Below are 21,715 nucleotides of genomic sequence, written 5' to 3'. Positions count from 1 at the left end.
AAATCGGAGGTGTGATTGCCTTAAGGGGGCAGCAGGAGGGGGAGAGGGCTAAGTACTGACTAGGAAGATCCACGAGGAAATCTTCTGTGATGATGGAAATGGTCTGTAGCTAGATCTGGGTGATGGTTACATAGGTAATATTTGCCAAAATTCATCAGGCAGCGCACTTAAGGTTTGTGCCTTTTATTATACTTAATTTGTATCCCGGTGAAGCACAGCTTAAAAAAACAAAAAACAAAGAAAACCCTACACAACCAACTCTTGTGATTCATGGCAGTTATGTTCTACGAAGTTGCCACAAACACTGAATTAGAGAATAAGGAACTATTGCTCCTGGGGGAAATACAGCTTCTCATGAGCCTCTGGTCCCAACATTTTCATCAACCGATCAATACATAACCTTGTTTTTAACGTGTGTTTCTGTTTAAAGACACCTGATTTAATATATACGGCGGATTCATTCACAGCGAACCCATAACCGACGGCGCTGTAACTCACACCTGAACGAAGCTCATCTGAGACACATCACAGCCTTCTGCAGCTCAGGAACACTAGCCAACACTTCAGCACAATGTTTGGGGGGCATTTTAAACAGCTAAATCAGCAACCAAAAGCCCCAAAATGTGAAAAACGCGGCACTAAACAGACCAAGAAAAAGCCACTTGGCTACAGTGTACGAGCTGAAACAAGAAGACAGAGGATCGCCCTGGTCCATCTCAGCTGGGAACAGGCACGCAGGACGACGCAAATTTTTCACCTGCTCTGCACGTCTGTAAATGACTGGGAAAGCACCCGGTGTGCTGATCTGGGGGTTACAAAGAAATTTTGGCAGGTAGATGAATTCACAAATATGGCATGTGGGAACGAGAATCAACTGTACAGGGAAATACTGGTCAAGATTATAGCACATTTATTTACCCTTTACCCGGAGGTTTCACTCATGGGCCTGATCCTACAGGTACAACCTGACATATCCAAAATTATACATTTAGGAGGTTTTTAGGGCAAGGTGTGTGTCTACCAGCGAGATATTGGAAGTAATCCACTGGCCATCAGTGGAAAACAGGTTAACTAAACTGGGTCCATCTACATGGGAATACTATACAGCTGTAAAAAAAGAATGAAGGATGCAAATGGCCAACAAGCCCATGGAGAGATGCTCAACACCATTAGCCACCAGGGAAATGCAAATCGAAACCACAAGTGGAGACTGCTTCACACACTAGGATGGCTACAACCAAAAAGACAGACAATAATGAGTGCTGGTGAGGATGTGTAGAAAGCAGAACCCTCAGACACCGCTGGTGGGAATGGAGAATGGCGGGGCCTCAGTGGAAAGCAGTCTGCGAAACTCCCCAAACAGTTAAACACCGTTACCACGAGACCCAGCAATTTCACTCCTACATAGATACCCAAGAGAAATGAATACATGCATTCACACAAAAACTTGTACACAAATGTCCATAGCGGCATTATTCGTAATAGCCAAAAGGTTGAAATAACTCAGACGTCCACCAATGGGTGCACGGACCCACAAAACGTGGTCTCTCGGTATGGTGGGACATTACTCGGACATCAAAAGGAACGAGGCACTGATACACCACAGTACAACACGGATGATCCTTGAAAGCATCATGCTGAGTGGAAGAAGCCAGACACAAAGGACCATATATTGTACGATCCCATTTTATGAACTGTCCAGAACAGACAAATCCACAGAGACAGAAAGATTAGGGGTTGCCAGAGGCTGTGGAGAGAGAGGAATTTGAAGTGGCTGTTCTTGGGCACAAATTTTTTTTTTTAGGGGGGGGGGGAGGTGATAAAAATGTTCTGAAACTAGATAGAGGTGATGGTTGCACATTATATAATCTTGAATATATAACCTGTGAATATTCTAGAAAGTGCTGAATTGTATACTTTAGATGGGTGAATTTCATGGTATGTGAATTATATGTTAATAAAGACGTTATTTTTATTTTTTTGCAGTACGCGGGCCTCTCACTGTTGTGGCCTCTCCCGTTGCGGACCACAGGCTCCGGACGCGCAGGCTCAACGGCCATGCATGGCTCACGGGCCCAGCCGCTCCGCGGCATGTGGGATCTTCCCGGACCGGGGCAGGAACCCGTGTCCCCTGCATCGGCAGACGGACTCTCAACCACTGCGCCACCAGGGAAGCCCCAAAGACGTTATTTTTAAAAAAGGAACAAGGATGTTCTCCATATACTGACAGAGAAAGTTCTCCACGACTATTGTTCTGTGCGGGAAGTAAAATGCAGAACAGTGTGTATAAAACGTCACCATCCGCATAAAGACAGTGGGGAGGAGATACAAGAATATATATTCTAGTAAATCAACTATACATCCACTTAGGAAAAAAAAAGACTATATATCCTAAATGCCTTTCTAGGTCTAAAGAACTTCCAGAAGGATCTCTACAGCACAAAACCCACTTATGAACTAGGAGGGGGACCCAGCAGATGGGACAAAGATGGGATGGAGACACTCCACTGCAAATTTTTCAAAAATAGTTTTTGGTTTTTCAGCCAACGTCCTAACCATTCCAAAAAGCAAAAGTTTTTTTTTAATTTGGTTTTTTTTTTTTTTTTTTTTTTTGGCCATGCCCCGAGGCTTGCGGGATCTTTGTTCCCTGACCAGGGATTGAACACGGGCCACAGCAGTGAAGGCTCCAAGTCCTAACCACTGGACCACCAGGGAATTCCCCAAAAAGTACATTTTTAAAAATGTGTTAAAAAAAAATAAGAGGACAGTTTCCGCCATCACTCATCAGCGTAAACTGTTACTTGCAGCCGCATGCACACAAACTAAAAAGCTATTCAGTGGTAAAAGGAAGCACTGGGATTTGAACCCAGACTTCGGGACACCAAATCCTTGGACTGCCTTCCAGGACACCCCACTGCCTCATTTCCAGTGTCCAGGAAAATGCTGCGAAACTGGGCATCTGCTGGCACGACCTCCCTTCCCTCTACCCTTCCCCGGCGGAAATTCTTTTCTTCCCGAACTTGTCAGGAGCCTTCCCTAATCATGGCCCGATTTCTCTCACATGATGCTTGAGGCAGAACCACTGGGGAGTCCTGAGAAGTGGGAGCCTGAGGTCTACCCCACGAGGGCCAGGGAGTTGGGTGGGCAGGTCCTGAGCCAGCCATGGGTTTGTGGTCCTGGTTTCAAGATGCCACACTTCATCCTGTTTCTTAACAAATGCCCTCCACCCTCCTCCAGGGCTTACTTACAAGCAGCATCATCCGTCTAACCCTATCTGTGCTCACCCCTGGAGGGCTGCAGGGGAGTCGCCAACCGGCCTCTGGCTTCCTCTCGGGTCCCTTCTAAACTCAGCTCCCCACTCGGGCCAAAGAGATCCATTTGATTTGAGGTCATATCCTTCCCAGGACTCTCCACTGCCCCACTCACTGCTGGGGAGACAGCGGCAAGGACAACAGACATCCCTCCTCTCCTGGTGACGTTCTAGGACAGGAGTCAGACCACGAACAAAGACATGGTGCCGAGAGGAGGAAAGCAAGGAGGTGGGAGAAAGGTGCTGAGGGGAGGGGGCGGGGAGGGCTGGGGGTGCATTTTTAGCGAAAGTGATTGGGGCGGCCTCACAGAGAAAGGGGAGTCTGAGCTGATGTGCAGGAGGTAAGGGAAGGAGCGATTCAGACACCCAGGGAAGGGTGGTCCAGGAAGAAGGAACAGCAGATGCAAAGGTCCTGTGGCAGAAACATGCTGGGGATGCTTGAGCAACAGCAAGGAGGTGAAGCGGGGTTGAGGAGACGGTGAGGGTCAGCCACAGAGGGCCTGGCGGGCCATGGTGAGGACTCGGGCTTTTATTCTGGGTGAGTCCGGGGACGTGACCTGACTTGGGTTTTCACAGGATCCCTCCGGCTGCTGAGTGGAGAACAAATTGCAGGAGGTGAGGATGGGAGCAGGGAGCCCAGAGAGGAGGCAATGGTGGCAGGGGAAGAGGCGAAAAGTGGTTGGAGTCTGGATTTGATGGCAAAGCAACAGGGTCTGCAGACGGACTGACCAGGAGGTGTAGGGAAAAGAGCAGAGTCAAGGGCCCGCTGGAATCTGAGCCGGACAGCAGGGCAGAGCAGCTAAAAGTGGGCGGCCAGGCAGGATGTGAAGTGCACACGCGCCCTTACACCAGCTCTCTTGGTTGATCAAGCAGCTGTCCAGCTAAGGCCATTTCTCGCTAAGGTATTCTGATGGTCCCAAAGCTACTAATCATCTTATTAGGAGAGGGGTTGGCCTCCCGCCCAGCACCATGCAGGGAGGGCTGCTGCTCAGAGCCTCAGAGACAGAGAAAAATAGCTGAGAGATGCAAGGCCTTCAAATCTTCCTCACCCAGCAGCTCTTTGTGTGTCTTGTTTCAGAACCTGGCCTTTCCCCAAAGTCTAAACTGAGATTGGCGGTTTACATCTGACTTTGAATCCTTAAACCATCCGGGGGTATACGGTGTAAGGTAGGGATCCCATTTCATCTCTTTCCAAATGAAGGACTAGTTTTTGGTCCCCAGCTTGGTGTATTGAGTCTCTCCCTTCCCCATCAATGTGGCCACTGGCCACTCTGGCCTCAGACCAGATGTCCATACTCATCCTGGGCTCTCTGTTCGTTTCCATTAGTAAAATGTCAATTGCTAGTTATTCCCTGATCTCGGAGATAAAACATATTCAGCTGGACAGGTAATCAATAGATGGATTGATGCTGGCCAGAAGGTGATGGACAGTCCAGGCAGCAAGGTGCCTCAGAAGGGTACAAGGTCCCCAAAGCAGAGACCGTGATGTCCCTTTGCTTGACAATACGTTCTCAAGTAACTTATAGATCACGTTATCAACTTTTAATGAAACTATCCTCACAAAAAGAGACAGAGGGCATAAGAAAGGACTCACAAAGAAACCCAAAGATTAAAAATCATAAGCTACAGACACAAAAGGTCACATATCGTATGAGTCCATTTCTAAGAAATGTCCAGAAAAGGTAAATCCACAGAGACAGAAAGCAAATTGGGGGTTGCCAGGGGCTGGGGGAGGAGAAACGAAGAGAAACTGCTTAATGGGTACAGGGTTTCCTTTTGGGCAACGAAATTATCCTAGATAGGTGGGTTGGCAGGAAACTAGATAGAGGTGATGGTTACATAACGTTATTAGCGTACTAAAAGCCACTGAACCGTGCACTTTAAAATGGTTAACTTTTTAAAATTGAAGTATAGTTGATTTACAATGTTGTGTTAGTTTCAGGTGTACAGCAAAGTGATTCAGATATACATATATATATATATATATATAATTTTTCAGTTGCTTTTTCCCTTATAGGTTATTACAAAATATTGAGTATAGTTCCCTGTGCTACCAAGTAGGTCCTTGTTGTTTATCTCTTTTATATATAGTCGTGTGTATCTGTTAATCCCAAACTCCTAATTTATCCCTTCCCCCTCAAAATGGTTAATTTTTATGCTATGTGAATGTTATCTCAAAAAAAAGAAAACACAGTTAATGTAAGCAGAAAATAAAGACGATGGTCCCATTCCTATTGTAAGCTGTTCCTATTGTAAGCTCTTTTTAAGCCATATTAAAAAGTAAAATCAGGGACTTCCCTGGTGGCACAGTGGTTAAGAATCTGCCTGCCAATGCAGGGGACTCGAGTTCGAGCCCTGGTCTGGGAAGATCCCACATGCCACGGAGCAACTAAGCCTGTGTGCCACAACTACTGAGCCTGCGATCTAGAGCCTGCGAGCCGCAACTACTGAGCCCACGTGCCACAACTACTGAAGCCCGTGTGCCTAGAGCCCGTGCTCCGGAGCAAGAGAAGCCACTGCAATGAGAAGCCCGCGCACCGCAAGGAAGAGTAGCCCCCACTCGCCGCAACTAGAGAAAGCCCGCGCAGCAAAGAAGACCCAACGCAGCCAAAAATAAATTAAAAAAAAAAGTAAAATCAGTGAATGTTTTCAGCAGAACTGGCAAAAAGTTGACTGAAACTTTAATTATCAAGAACATCATTCAAAATAGAGACTTTAGGTTTTATCATTAGCAATGACTATTGATAAATATGCTCTTTAAAATGTTTGATTTTTAAAAATCTTCCTCACCTGTTTTTAATGTACATTTTTATGTATTTTTTTTATAATGTGCCACAATGGAGTCACGTACTATACAGTTTATAAAAAACAGGTGACGGTTAAGGCCTGGACTTTGGAACCAGACCTTTGGGCTCAAATGCCGCTTAACTGACGTGTGACCTCAGGCGAGTCACTTCAGCCTCCCTTTCCCTACGGTTTCTTTCTCTATAAAATGGGATTAAAAGTAGCGCCCACCTCAGAGGGTTGTGAGGATTAAAACGAATGGATGCAAGTAAATAGATATGCGTCAGGCACACGCTTACCATTTTCACTGCCAGGAGTGTAGAATCAGAAGTATTGTGGCCTCCGCCAGGCGATCAAGGTCAGTGTCAGCCATCATAAGTCAAGTGGATAGTATGATGTGATAAGATGGGAAGGGCACTTTATCTCTGTGGTCTTCCTGCCAAACCCCTAACCCCTTGTCTAATCACGAGAAAGACATCAGACAAATCCCGAGAGAGGCACATTCTCCAAAATCCCTGGCCAGTAGTCCCCCAAAATGTCGAGGCCATCAAAAGTAAGGAAAGTCTGAGAAACTGTCACAGCCAAGAGAGGTCTAAGGAGACATGACGACGCAACGCAACGTATAACGCGGTGTGCTAGGTGGAGTCCTGGAACAGAAAAAGGACATCAGGGGGAAACTAAGGAAATCTGAATCAATTCTGGAGTTGGGTTCATAGTGATGTTGGTTTTTGGCTGTGACAAACATCAACCAGGTTCTGTCCCCTCTGTCCCCCTGATTCTGCCCTGGTTCTCCTACAATCTCATCCCCACATGGTGACCAAAGGGATCATGTTAGAATGCAAGTCTGCTCACGTCCCTCCTCTGCTCGGAGCTCTCCCATGGCTCCTGCCTCACTCAGAATCAAAGTCCAAGTTCTTACTGTGATCATCTGCCCCCATCCCACCTCTGTCCTCACCTCTCACCCTCTCTCCCTCCTTCACTCCCCTCCACCCACACCAGCCTGCACCATATTCCTCGGACGCCCCAGGCACACACCTGCCTCAGGACCTTTGCACCAGATCAGTGAGGCTCAACCTGATTCTGCTGGCAGTCACGATCCCCACCCCCTCACCCAGCACTTCCACCTCCCTCTCCTGCTTTGCTTTACTTCAAAGCTCTGATTACTATCTCACGCGTGACTCTGATTTATCTTATCTATTGCCTGACTCTGCGAGGAGGAGCGGGTGAGCCCAGGTTTCGGTCTGTTGTGTTCCCTCTGTGTAAACATGGACTGAATGACAGAGGGGCACCATTCTCAGTGGTCACAGCTGATTCTGAACAGAGTAGGTGTGTGACCAGGTTTGGGGGAGGGCGTGGTGGGCAGGGGGGACACATCACAGGCTGACCAGGGACCCACAGGGCAGGGCTCACAATGGGGGACCGGCCACTGGGATGAGAGCAAGGCCCAGGGGCCCAGAGGGAACCTGTCAGGGGCAGATGGGAGAGGAGGTGAAAGGTCACAGGTGGGGGAGGGGTGAAATTGGGCCTCACCACAGAAAGCTGCTCAGAGAAGGGAGAACTGAGCAGAGGTGCTGATGGGGCCGATGCCATAGAGAACGTCTCAGAGACAGTCAGACACGGAGAGAGAGAGGAGGTGGGCGCATCTTCCCAGGACAGTGGGGGGATGCTCCACAGGACTTACCACCCGCCCCACCCTGCACACCAACCCAGGAGGCAAATTAATCCAATCAGTCTACACCAGTGGCTCCTGCCCCAAGTGCCAGGAGCCACCCCAATATGGAAGACAATAAAAACTCCAAGCAAGTGTGCAGAATGTGTACAGACACCACCCTGATGAACCCTGTCAAGCTGGTTAGGAACCCTCCACAGGGGCAGGACCCCCAGACAACGCCCGCATCCCCACTGACATTGTGGACGGCTCGTTCACAGGCGCTGTGGAAGACAACATCTCTCAAGTCCACAGAGCAAGAGTTACATAACCAACACCAGCAGCAGGGACTGCCATGATGGCTTTCAACCCTCACTCAGACAGGAGGGTTCTAGAACATGCGATGGGGGGCACACCTCCGTCAAGAAGGGAGGGGAGCCTACAGATAATTTCTACCTGGCATCACACAGAGCCTGGGGCTACTCTAATTCCACCCTTATGAATAATGGGGCAGATGTAGAACATTCTAGAACGTCACAGCACCCTTGAACTGGAAACAACCCAGATGCCCATCAATGGAAGAATGCATGAATACGCTGCGGTCTATCACATAATGGAATACTACACGGCAATGAAAAAGGAACAAACCACTGGTATATACAACATGGAATCATCTCACAAACATCATGTTGAGTGAAAGAAAACACCACTGTATGGTTTCATGTGTAAAGTACACACCCACTTTTAACTATGGAGTTAGAATCAGGATGGTGGTTCCCTGGGGGTTGGAGGGGTGGGGGGCATATGGAGGGGCCAGAAAGGGTTGGGGCATCTTTTGGGAGGGGGTCATGTTCTGGGGGTTTTTTGTGTGTTTTGTTTTTAAATCTGGGAGCCAGTTACATGGGTGTGTCCAATGTGCAAAAAATTCATCCAGCTGGACATTTATGATGTGTGCTCTTTTCTCCATGTTGTAATTCAACAGAAAGTTCCCCCAAAGGGGGAGAAGACAGAAGAATACAAAAGAATAACTGTCTCCGTCATCTACTACTGGTAGAATGTAACATGGTGTGATCACGTGGGAAACAGTCTGGCAGCTCCTCAAAGGATTAAACAGAGTGACGCTATGACCCAGCAATTCCACTCCTGGCTACATTACCCAGGAAACATGAAAATACGTATGCACTGAAAAACATGTACACAAATGTTCACGGCAGCATTATTCATAATGGCCAAAAGGTAAAAGCAATCCAAATGCCCGTTAACTGAAGGATGGAGAAACAAAATGTGGTCCATCCATACAATGGAATATTACTCAGCCACGAAAAGGAAGGAAGCACTGACACATGCTACAGCATGGATGAACAGAGAAACCATCATGCCAAGTGAAAGAAGCCAGGCACAAAAGACCACATATTATATGACTCTGTTTATATGAAATGTCCAGAATAGACAAATCCACAGAGACAGAAAGTAGATCAGTGGCTGCCAGGCCTGGGATGGATGGGAGTGGCGGGGGAGGGTGATGGCTCAGGGGCACAGTGTTTATTTGGGGGTGATGAAAATGTTTTAAATTGAAATGGTGATGGTTACCCATCCCTGCGAATGGGTATGATATGTGAATTGAAGCTCAATAAAGCTGTTTAAAAAAAAAGTGTGAGAGTGTTAGTTGATCATTGCTAGGTGGAAGACACGTTTTCTACTCTTCTGTATGAACACTCTATTTCAAAATTAAAAAGAAAAGAAAACTACCAAACATGTACTAACCACACCCAGGCACTTGATTATTCCCATTTTACAGAATGAAAATTGAGGCAACACCCCCCTGAGCATGCCCCAGGTCACAAAGTAGGTCTGCCTGGAAGCCGGGCTTTCGGTTGTTAAGTGGCTGGGTCCTCCCGATACCCTGCTTGTTCTAGGGGGCAGAAGCACGAGAGGCTGGTTTTGGAGCGTGGCTGGGACTGACCTTCTAGCCCTCTTCCCTGCACATGTGCTTCAGCAAATGCCTCCTACTGCTCTGCTGAAATCATTCCTTCATTCAATTCAAAAATCAATAAATAGTTCCCGAACCCACATCATGCCTGAATTTCTTCAGCAGCCTCCGCAACAGCCTCCCCACCCCCACTCCCAGTCTAGGGATCTGGTTTGACCCTGAGTCACCTCCTGTCCCTCCTCTGCCCTGAATCCGAGCAGAGTTCTTGTCTCACTCGGAGTCAAAGCAAAGTCCTCACGGAGGCCCACCAGGCCACATAGGAACTGGCCCTGTTCCCACTGCCCTCATTCCCTGCCCTCCCTCCCTCCTTTTTCCACTCAGCTCCAGCGACATGGGCCTCCTCAACCTTCTTCTCCCTTGCCTGTCTGTCCAGGGCCACCTGGCAGGGGACTGTTCCCAGTTTCTTTTAGGGGGGAATGAAAATGTTCAAAAATTGATTGTGGTGGTGGTTGTACAACTCTGTGAATATACGAAGAGCCACTGGTGAATTGGAGGGTATGCGAATTACATCCCATAAAGCCATTTAAAGAGAAGCACCAGAGGCGGCATCAGGTGGGAACAGGGATGCCAGGGCGCTTGCGGAAGAGACAGGGTGGTCTTGAGAGGTATCTGGATTGGGATGTAAGCTGGTGGGGGGAATCACCACAGTGGCACATCAGCTGGGACCTCAGTTAGCTACCCGCCACTTGGAAAGCCAGCAGGATCTCTGCAAAGACCCCAATGTGGCGACTTTGTCAACTTTACAGAACACACCTACTGCAAATAACAAGAATGGACTCACGTGTTGTGAGAAAATGTTCACAACACATATATCAGACCAGGACATACATTCAGAATATATAAAGAAATACTACAACACAATAAGAAGACCAACAACCCAATTTAAAAACGAGCGAAAGGAGACCTACAAATGGCGCCTAAGCCAGTGAGATATTCGACATCTTTAGTCATGAGGGAAATTTCAATTAAGACCATCATGAGACACCACTACATACCCATTTGAAAATCTATAAGACTGATAACAGCAAGTGGTGGCGAGGATGTGGAGCAACTGGAACTCTGATGCACGCGTGGGGTAATGTTAAATGTTCCGGCCACTTTGTCAAATGGCTTGACAGTTTCTAACAAAGTTAAACATATCCTCATCCAACCCAGCCGTTCCACGCCTAGGTATTTACCCAAGAGAAAGGATGGCATATGTCACACAATGATTAGTACCCGAATGTTCACAGCAGCTTCGTGTGGAATGGCCAAACACTGGCAACAGCCCAAAGGTGCACCCACAGCCGAAGGGATAAACAGATCGCAATGTATTATATCTGCACAATGGAATTACTGCACAGCAACGAGAGGAAACGAACCACTAAGATGCGCAACATAGATGAACCTCAAAGTCACTGTGCTGGGTGGCAGGAGCCAGACACCAAGAATACAGGCTGTGGGATTCTGCTTACATCAAATGCCAGCAAACGTTCTGCGCCTTGACCCGGAAGGCGGTTCCACAATAGTACTGATTTGTCAAAATGCATCCAATAAGTACCCTTAAAATGGATGTATCACTTGGGGGGAGGGATAAATTAGGAATTTGGGATTAACAGATACACACTACTATATATAAAATAGATACACAAGAAGGACCTACCGTATAGCACAGGGAACTACACTCAATCTCTTGTAATAATCTATAATGGAAAAGAATCTGAAAAAGAATATATATATGGGGCTTCCCTGGTGGCGCAGTGGTTAAGAATCCGCCTGCCAATGCAGGGGACACAGGTCGAGCCCTGGTCTGGGAAGATCCCACATGCCACGAAGCAACTAAGCCTGTGTGGCACAACTTCTGAGCCTGTGGTCTAGAGCCCGCAAGGCACAACTACTGAAGCCAGTGAGCCACAACTACTGAAGCCCATGCACCTAGAGCCTGTGCTCCGCAACAAGGGAAGTCACCACAATGAGAAGCCCGCACGCAGCAACGAAGACCCAATGCAGCCAAAAATAAATAAATAAAAGAATATATATATGTATAATTGAATCACTTTGCTGTACACCTGAAACATGGTAAATCAACTACACTTCAATTTAAAAAATTAAATTAAAAACATTTTTAAACGGATGTATCACATTAAATATAAATTATACCTTAATGAAGTTCATTACAAAACAAAAACAAACTCTAACTCCAGACTGCCTGGTTCAAACTGTGACTCCACAAGTTACCAGCTGTGAATTGGGGCAAGTATCTTCACTTCCCTGCCTCAGGACCTTTGCACTTGCTGTTCTCTGTCAGGAACACCCTTCCTGCAGATAGCTACGGGGCTTCCACCTCACCTTCTTCAGGTCTTTGCTCAAATGTCACATTTTCAGCGAGGGCAGGTTAAAATGACCACTCGCACCACCAGCCCTCTCCACCCACTTTCCCTTTTTCTCCACTGCATTCAGTACCTTCTGATGAGTCCTATCATGGGTCTCCCCCACCAGCCAGTCAGTCCCCAGACAGCGGGGACTTTTGTCTTGTTCATGCTATATCCCCCCTCCTAGAATAGTGCCTGGCACACAATAGGCACTTAGTAAATAACTGCTGAATAAGTGAGCTAAGGGATACGTGTTACTCCCATTTGGGGATGTGAATTGCAAAATGCTCAATAAGTATCTAGTAAAGAAAAGAAGGAGAAAGCACAAGGGAAGATGGAAAGAAATGGGCTTCACCACTAACCTCAAGGATCTGAAGCTCAGAGAGGCGAAGGCACTGGCCCCAAGTCACACAGCAAGTAAGGGGTGGAGCTTGGGTCCCCACTGGGCAGGCCGACACCACCAACCACCTACACTGCACACTGCATGCTGCCCCAGAGAAGGGCATGAGCCCACACCACCATGAAGCCCAGATTTCATCCCCTGAATGACAGGCAGCAAGAAGGATTGGAGGTCTCTGTACACAAAGACTACTCAGTCAAGACACAGAAAGCAGGGGCAGAGAAAACAGGCAGGGAAGAGGGAAGGAGAGTGTTTGGGGGAAAATCAAAGACAAGGAAGTGAAAAACAGTGGTCCCATCCGCCAAGTGGAAATAGAGATGAGAATTTAGATGCACACCCCCACCCCATTTAAAGATGTTCAACATCATTAGCCATTAGAGAAATGCAAGTCAAAACCATAATGGGGGGCTTCCCTGGTGGCGCGGTGGTTAAGAATCTGCCTGCCAATGCAGGGGACACGGGTTCGAGCCCTGGTCCGGGAAGATCCCACATGCCGCGGAGCTACTGAGCCTGTGCGCCACAACTACTGAGTTTGCGCTCTAGAGCCCACGTGCCACAACTACTGAAGCCCACGCGCCTAGAGCCCGTGCTCTGCAACAATAGAAGCCACGGCAATGAGAAGCCTGCGCACCGCGACGAAGAGTAGCCCCCGCTCGCTGCAACTAGAGAAAGCCCATGCGCAGCGACAAAGACCCAATGCAGCCAAAAATAAATAAAAAATTTTTTAAAAAAACAAAACATAATGGGATACCGCCTCACACCCAGTAGGATGGTTATGTTAGAAGAGAGAAATTGGAATCCTCATGCATTACTGGTGGGAAAGTAAACTGGTGCAGCCGCTGGGGGAAAAAGTCCGGCAATACCTCAATAACTGAACACGGAGTTATCATTTAACCAAGGAATTCCACTCCTAGGTATAGACCCAAGAGAATTAACATACAACCACACAAAGACCTGTGCACAAATGCCCATACCAGCATATTCACAAGAGACAAAAAAGTGGCAACAACCCAAATGTCTATCAGTGGATAAATAAAACCTGGTATATTCATATAATAGAACATTAATCAGCCAGAAAAAAGAATGAAGCGCTGATCCATGCTACGACATGGACGAACCTTGAAAACATTATACTCAGTGAAAGATGCCAAGTACAAAAGACCACACACACACTGTATGATTCCATTCCTGTGAAATGTCCAGACAGGCAAATCTATAGAAACAGAAAGTACATTAATGGTGATCACGGGCTTGTAATGGGGAAGGAGGGCTGGGGGAAATGAGGAGGCTTCTCATGGAAATGGGATTTCTTTTGAGGCTGATGAAAATATTCCAGAATCAGAAAACGGTGATGGTTGTACAACCTTGTAAATATACTGAAACCCACTGAACTGTGTACTTTCAGACAGTAAATTTTATGGTATGTGAATCACATCTCCATAAAAAAAGTCATTAAAAAAAGCACATCCCGGGGCTTCCCTGGTGGCGCAGTGGTTGAGCGTCCGCCTGCCGATGCAGGGGACACGGGTTCGTGCCCCGGTCCGGGAAGATCCCACATGCCGCGGAGCGGCTGGGCCCGTGAGCCATGGCCGCTGAGCCTGCGCGTCCGGAGCCTGTGCTCCGCAACGGGAGAGGCCACAGCAGTGAGAGGCCCGCGTACCGCCAAAAAAAAAAAGCACATCCCTTGATGATACCAAATGACCATAATTTTTACTAGGTTTGACAATGTCATTGCGGCTATGTAAGAAAATGCCTAGTTTTGCTTTTTAAATACACACGAGTTTGTAGAATTAAAATGACAGGAGATCTGGGATTTGCTTTAAAATATTGATACTTCAACAGCAACAAAAAAGGTATCGATACAAGCACGTGTGGCCAGATCTCGATCTATGGAGCCTGGGGATAAGTAAGGAGGGTTCATTATGCAGTTCTCTCTAATTTTGTATACAGTTGGAAATTTTCATTAATAAATATTTCTTTTCTTCTGCACACCCTTTGTCCCAGCAATTCCACCTCTGGGCTTTTAACTTACACGGGACTCACATTCATGCAAATCAACAGGTGTACACACGGTACCTCACTGTGGTCTTGTCTGTGATAGCCTAGAACTAACCTAAGTTTCCAGCAGATGGGGACTGGTTCAGCAAGTTAGGGCCCTCCAATGGAATAAATACCATGCAGCTGAGAAAGACACAGAACTTGACAAGTTAGAACCTCCAGGATATATCATTAAAAGCTAAAGGCAAAGGGCAGAACAGTGTTAGAATAACTTGTCATTAGTGCCTTAAAAAATGGGGGGGGTGGGGCATGAAGAGAGAGGGAGGGAAGGAAGGAAGGAGAAGGAGAAGAGAGAGAGGGAGAGATGCTTACACATGCACAAAATGTCTGTTTGAAAAGAGGGCCCCAAATTTACCTCTGGGAAGAGGATGTGGGTACAGATAGCTGGGAGGTGGGAGAGGGAGGGAGACTTTTCACTAGAAATCTCTGATATTATTCGAGTTTTCTACTTGGGTGCGTTGTTCCTATTTAAAAAAAAGAAAAAAAAATTGTTTTAAGCCCCAAAGAAAAGCTGTTTCCTACATGTGGCCCTGTCCCCACACATCTCCCCTGGGGCTGGGTCAGAAGGATCTGGTTGTCCCCTCTGTTCCCTCCCAGGGGTGGGAGGCCAGGCAGGGCTGAGGCTTCCCTGCTGGGAGAGCAGAACCGCCCTGTGGGACTGCCCAGGGCTCCCCGGAAATGATTTCCAGACTCCTAAGCCCTCGGCTGAGGCTGGGGGAGGGGGAGATACAACACAGGAAGAACAGGAAGACGGGGAAGAGAAAGGAAAAGAGGAAGGGCGGGGAGGGAGAGAGGGAAGGGGAAGCCTGTGTACCTGTCAGCACACAAAGGAAGCACAGGCCTGGGCAGGGGGTGGCTGGAGATGCCATCTCCCACCTCAGCTGAAGAAACAGCCACCAAGTAGCTTTATTCACAGTCGACAATAAGTGGAAACAACCCAAATGTCCACCAATTGACAAGTGGATAAACCAGGTGCGGTACATTTGTACAACAGAATATTATTCAGCCATAAAAAGGAATGAAGCGCTGATCCAGGCTACAACGTGGATGAACCTTGGAAACAAAACGTGAAATGAAAGCAGCCGGACAGAAAAGACCACATCTTGCACGATTCCATTTGTACGGATGTTCAGAAAAGGTAAATCCCCAAAGATGAAGTAAATGAATGGTTGCCAGGGATTAGGGGAAAATATACAGGGTTTCCTTTTGGGTGATGAAATTGTTCTAGAACTAGATTGTGAGGACGGTTGCACAACTCTGTAAATGTACTAAAACCCACTGAATTGTACACTTAAAGGGGAGAGATTCATGGTATGCAAATATCTCAATGTTTAAAAAGAAAAAAAAAAAAGGAATGAAGCACTGATCCGTGCTCCAACGTGGATGAACCTTGAAAACACACTGCATGAAAGCCAGACCCAAAAGGCCGCATAGTGTAGGGCTCTATTCATAGAAAATGTCCAGAACAGGCAAATTCACGAGACAGAAAGCAGGTTAGGGCTTGCCAGGGGCTGGATGGAAGGGGGAATGGGGAGCAACTGTTAAGGAGACGGGGTTTCCACTTGGGGGGATGAAAATGTTCTGGAACTAGGTTGTGGGGATGGCTGCACAACTCTGGGAATGTACCAGAAAACCACTGAACTGTATGCTTTAAATGGGGGAATTATGGTTATGTGAATTGTATCTCAATAAAGCTGCTCAAAATTTTAAGCAAGGAAAAACCGGAAGGAAGGGAGGAAGGGAGGGAGGGAGGGAGGGAGAGAGGGAGGAAGGAACCGGTCACATGGCCCATCCCCACCCCCACCCCCACCCCCACCCGGACCATGACTCCCAACCTGCACTTACCAGGCTGCACATCCTCCCAGAACATGTTCCCTCAGCACGGCCCCCGCCCCCCAAACGCACGGGGCAGCGCCCGGACCCCCGCCTCCAGCCCTCGCTGAATTTCCTGGGTGCCCTCCATGACCCAGGGGGGACACCCCCAGCACGTCCCTGGGTCACTGCCCTCTGTACCCACTACTGGCCCTGGGATGGGGGCTGCACGTGTGAGAGGTGAGTGTGACGCTTTAGCCTCTCATTCCATCCACCACCCCCCACCCCCCAACCCCACCAAAGCCAAAAATGGGCAAGAAAACACACAAACCACAAAGGCATGTGAAATGTGCTGGGTTTGTAGAATTTTCTAAGTGTGTAAAGTGCTGATTTCGGAGGCAGAAATACCTTTATACTTCAAAACACAAAACCAAGCAAACACAGAAACCTTTAGACTTCAACAAAAAGTGAAAACACACACACACAGAGCAAATCAGGCCAGAGGGACCTGAGGGAACCCCCCTCTGCCCCGCCACGCTCTGCGGTGCCTTGGGAGGTTAAGTTGGTTAGGAGGTGAGATTTAGGACTGTTATTTCAGCAGGGGGGACAGAAAAACACACACAGTTCCTAAGCGATTCTTTTATGAAATAATAATCTATAGACATATGTTCTCACGTCAAGCAACCAAGCTATTGATTCCACAGAATTCCTGGGAACAGCTTTCCCAGCTCGGTTCTCCCCCTCTCCCCCAACCCCCACCCAGACCCTCTCTTACAACACCCTGTGGACAATTCACCTTCCCAAAATGCTGATGAGAGGAAGCTGCTTTCCCACTGGGCAGGGAGAAAAAAACACAAAACCAAAACATTTGCATTCATTCACTCAACAAATATTCAGTGAACACCTACTATGCCCCAGGCCCTGGGAGACCCCTCATAGAGCTAAATTCTCCTGGAAGAAGCAAACCATAAATTGGTAAAAAAAAAAAAAGTCATCTACGTGATATTGGCTAGTGGCAAGTGGCCAGGAGGAGCTCAAAAGGCAGGATAAGGGAATGATGGGGAAGGGGAGGCTTTAGTTTTAAAACAGGGTGGTCAATACATGTGACACTGAAGCAGAGACTGAAATGAAGGGAGCCATGCAAATAGATGAGGGCAAAGCATCCCAGGCTGAGGGAACAGTGAGTGCAAAGGCCCTAAGGCAGGAATGTGCCTGATAGGAACCAAGAACAACTAGATCATTGTGAGGTGGGTGGAGGGCACTGGAAAGGATGTCAGAGAAGTAGCTGGGGTCGGGGGGCAGTAAGCATGGGAAGCGAGTAGATTTTGTTCTAAGTGTTCTAACCTTCCAGAATTGCCCCAATGCCTCCAACGCGCTTCTGGAACTGGGCCTGGGACGCATGGGGAATTGAGGTGGTACTCTCTCAGGAGTGCAGAAGTTGCCCATACGGTTCCTCACATCTCTACTTTCATTTTCAGCGCTTTTCAAATTGTGAGTTGGAAAATTTGAGCAATGATGAAATCAGTATAGTGAGTCTCAACCATCACTGAAACAAATGAAGGAAAATTGAAAAAACATATTGAATGACTCAAAGGTGGTTCAGCTAAGTGTTCCACAAAACTTTGTTTCAGGTGTGTGTGTGTGTGTATCCCTCCTGGATCATGGTGTGAAATATGTCTTATCAGAGACCGCAGGTCCAAAGGTCAGGAAAACAGCTAATCCAGATGCCCCCTCCCACTGACTGAGACCTTCCCACTCATTCCACTGGCCACCCAGGCATCTACAAATACACACCCACTATGGTGAAGACTGCTGTATGTTTCCCCCAACCATTTTCTTTCCCTGGACTACATTTCCCAGCATCCCTTGTAGCTGGGTGTGGTCCCATGACTGAATTCTGGCCAACAGAGCATAAGTGAAAGTGACATTCGTACTTTCCAGGCCTGCCACAAAAGACATCCCTCCACACTTCTTCATCTACAGTGGACTCCACAGGCTTAGGGGAGGGCAAAGCCACTCTAGGGAAGGAGTCTGGTTCTCTCAGTGAGTTCACATGAGGCTGCCCCACCAGAAACACCCTCACTGGTCTATAACATGTGTGAGAAAAATGCTTTGAAGCCACTTAGTACACTGAAGCCACTGAGAATAAAGGTCTTATTTGTTACAGCAGCTAGCATGACCTGTGCTAACTTACACACCCCCCCAAATGAAGGTTGGTTAACTCAGCAGCCTGCTGAACGAAGAATCTTTTGCTGAAGTTCCAGAGAGGAGAGGAGAGGAAACTGAGTCTCTGGACGCCTCACAGTACAACAGGTGTGCCCAACTCAGAAGAGCCTAGTGAAGCATTAAGGCCACATCCAAGGCCAGAGATTTAGCATCCGCAAAATGCGTTCTAAGCCACGTCAAGTTCATATTTTGAAAAGAAACATAAGCTCCATGGGAATTCCCTGGCGGTCCAGTGGTTAGGACTCAGCGCTTTCACTGCCTGGGGGGCCCAGGTTCAACCCCTGGTCGGGGAACTAAAATCCCGCAAGCTGCGTGGTGTGGTCAAAAAAAAAAAAAAGAAAGAAAAGAAAAGAAACATAAGCTCAATGATGAAGGGTCCACGTTGCATCTCGAGCCCAAGACCACACCAATAACAAAGCCCCCATTTAGAAATCGCCATTACCATAAACGGGACACTGGGCTTCCATGACAACCATGCACGGTGGGTACCTCTATCCCTACCTTACCGAAGAGGAAAGCTGAAGCCTACAGCTAACCTGACGACAGGAACTGCGGTTCACCACAGGCCACCACAGTGCTTAATTCTACAGGACCCTGGAGGTGGGGCTCTGGAATAGATCAATGAGGGTGAGGACGCTGCCTGCCTCATCTACCACAGTGCCCGGCACATGGCAGAAATGCAGAAAATATGTATGTTCATGTTGCATTCACGAACAAACAGCTGCTCTTCTCGCTTTTTACAGATGAGGCGATGAGGCCCAGAGAGGGCAAGTCACTGACTCAAGGTTACCCAGCAAATGACGGAACCACATTTCAGGTAAAGTTCAGACCCCCACCCCCTGCAAAGCACTCACTGTGTCTCTTCTGCCAGCCTGTTCCCTAGTGTCCCTCACACTCACCCAGGGCCTGATCACACCAGCTTTTAAGCCTCGGGGCCCTTTTTCTGCTCTTCCCAACTTCCTCTCCTCTCCCCAATTAACACACTTTCTTTTGGCTCATTCACATCCTCCCAGGTTCCTCATTCACGAAATATTCATCCATTCAGCAATTAAAGCGTGGGATATGTGCTGCGTGCCAGGCTCTGTCTAGAAGCTGGAGGGACGGCTGTGAACAAAACAAAGATCCCTGTTCACGTGGAGCTTACATTTTTGAGGAGGGTAAGGCGGGAAACAAAGAAAGAACAATATAACAGATTATACTAAGTATTTACAAATATTTAATTTACATGTATTTAGCTTTTATTTATTGAATAAATATTTAATAGATATTAGAATATATATGTCATGTATAGAATTATCAATATTTAAAATACAAATGTTACAAAAGATTATGACATGTAAAATCAATATAAATGTAAAATAAATATTATGTCAGAAGTTGCTAAGTGCTGTGGAGGAAAAGCAATGAAAAAGAAGGACAAGGTATTTGTAATTTTAACTAGAGTAATAAAGGCAGGCTTGATTGAAGAGGGGAGGGAGGGAATCATGGAGCAGAGGAATAGCAAGCGCAAAGGCCCTGAGGTGGATGCGTGTCTGAGTCAAGGAAGGAGGCCAGTGAGGCTGAAGTGGAGTAAGTAAGGGGGAGAGTAGTTAGTGGGAGATGAGGTTAGATAGATAGAAAGCCAGGGGTCAGATCATGAACTAAAAATAATATCAGCTAAAAGGCAGAAACAACCCACGTGCCCATCACCTGAGGGATGTAGATAGAAACAAAATGCGGTACAGCCACACACTGGAATATTATTCAGTCTTGGAATGAAATTCTGATACATGCTACATTATCGATGAACCTTGGCAACATTATGCTAAGTGAAATAACTCAGACTCAAAAGGACAAATATGGTATGATTCCATTGAGATGAGACCATATGGGACCTCCCTGGCGGTCCAGTGGATAAGACTCTGCGCTTCCACTGCAGGGGGCACGGGTTCCATCCCTGGTCGGGGAGCTAAGATCCCACATGCCGCAGGGCGCAGCCAAAAGATAAAAAAAAAATAATAATTTTAAAAATGAGATGCATAAAATAGGCAAATTCACGGAAACAGAAAGTAGATGAGAGGTTACGAGGGGCTGGTGGGAGGAGAGAACAGGGAGTCATTGTTTAATGGGTACTGAGTTTCTGTTTGGAATGACGAAAAAGTTCTGGAAATGGATACAGGTGATGGTTGCACAACACCATAAACGTACTTAGTGCCACTGAACTGGACACTTAAAAATGGTGAAAATGGTAACTTTTATGGTATGCACATTTTCCCACAATTAAAAAGCAATAACAGCTAACATGTTGCATTAGACGTATCAGGCACTGCCCTCAAAGCTTTACTACGTGCGTTCATTCACCCTCCGACAACCCAGTAGGGGAGGTGCCTTCTGAAGCAGTGCTGCCCCCAGAAAGGCGATGCCGGCCACACATGTGATTCTAAATGTTCTAGTGGAAAGAAGAGGTGAATTTAACGTATGTTAATTTCAAGAATAAGTTTTATGTAATATGATATGTACAAACATGATCATTTCAACGTGTCATCAATATAAAAATAGTATTCATGGGGAACTGACTTTTTTCCCCCTTCCTTCGAAGTCTTTGACATTTTTAACACTCACAGCTCACCCAGTGGTTAGTGCATTGGTGAGCAGAGTTCTCGGGCGAGCTCGGGAGGGCTCTGAGCAGAGAAGGGCCGTGAGCTGACTCAGGTTACAACAGGGTCCGGCTGGCTGAGTGAGGGAAATAGCCGGTGGGGGGCAGGGGATGGAGGGAGCCCCAGGAGGAGGAGACTGAGATGGTCCAGGCGGGAGGTGATGGTGGTTGGACCGGGGTGGGCGCGGGGGGGGTGGGGAGACAGGCCAGACCGTGGAGATCTTCCACAGGCAGAGCTCACAGGCTACACTGCTGGACTGACGGGGTGCAGAAGACAGAAGGATAAGGGGCATCCACACAACAGTGTGACTAAAAAGGGCTTAAGATGCTAAGTTTTATGTCATGCGTTGCTTATCACAATAAGAAAAATTAAACTCTCTGGACCCTGGCGGTCCAGTGGTCAGGACTCAGCGTTTTCACTGCTGCAGCCTGGGTCTGATCCCAGGTTGGGGAACTAAGAGCCCGCAAGCTGAGCGGCAGCCATAAATAAATAAAATTTAA

General features: G+C 47.4%; 1 protein-coding gene across 6 annotated transcripts in view; it reads right to left on the bottom strand.

The window, feature by feature from the left end:
• BICRA (BRD4 interacting chromatin remodeling complex associated protein) overlaps positions 1-21,715 on the bottom strand; it is a 75,860-nt gene that overhangs the window by 35,110 nt on the left and 19,035 nt on the right. Inside the window, exon 1 of one of the 6 annotated variants that reach the window (XM_027080009.1) lies at positions 17,698-18,826. The exons of 4 other annotated variants lie outside the window; for them this stretch is intronic. The gene's annotated coding sequence lies outside the window, so the exon portion shown is untranslated. Of the gene's footprint in view, positions 1-6,393; positions 7,153-17,697; positions 18,827-21,715 lie in introns of those variants that run through there. One more of the 6 variants, XM_027080011.1, reaches the window with a different exon arrangement.

The sequence above is a fragment of the Aethalodelphis obliquidens genome, unplaced genomic scaffold (genome assembly GCF_003676395.1).
Source record: "Aethalodelphis obliquidens isolate GAN/ISIS:26980383/991018 unplaced genomic scaffold, ASM367639v1 scaffold43, whole genome shotgun sequence".
Classification (NCBI taxonomy): Eukaryota; Metazoa; Chordata; class Mammalia; order Artiodactyla; family Delphinidae; genus Aethalodelphis; species Aethalodelphis obliquidens.
The sequence above is the reverse complement of the archived record's forward strand: the minus strand, read 5'-3'. Positions and strand labels throughout refer to the sequence as shown.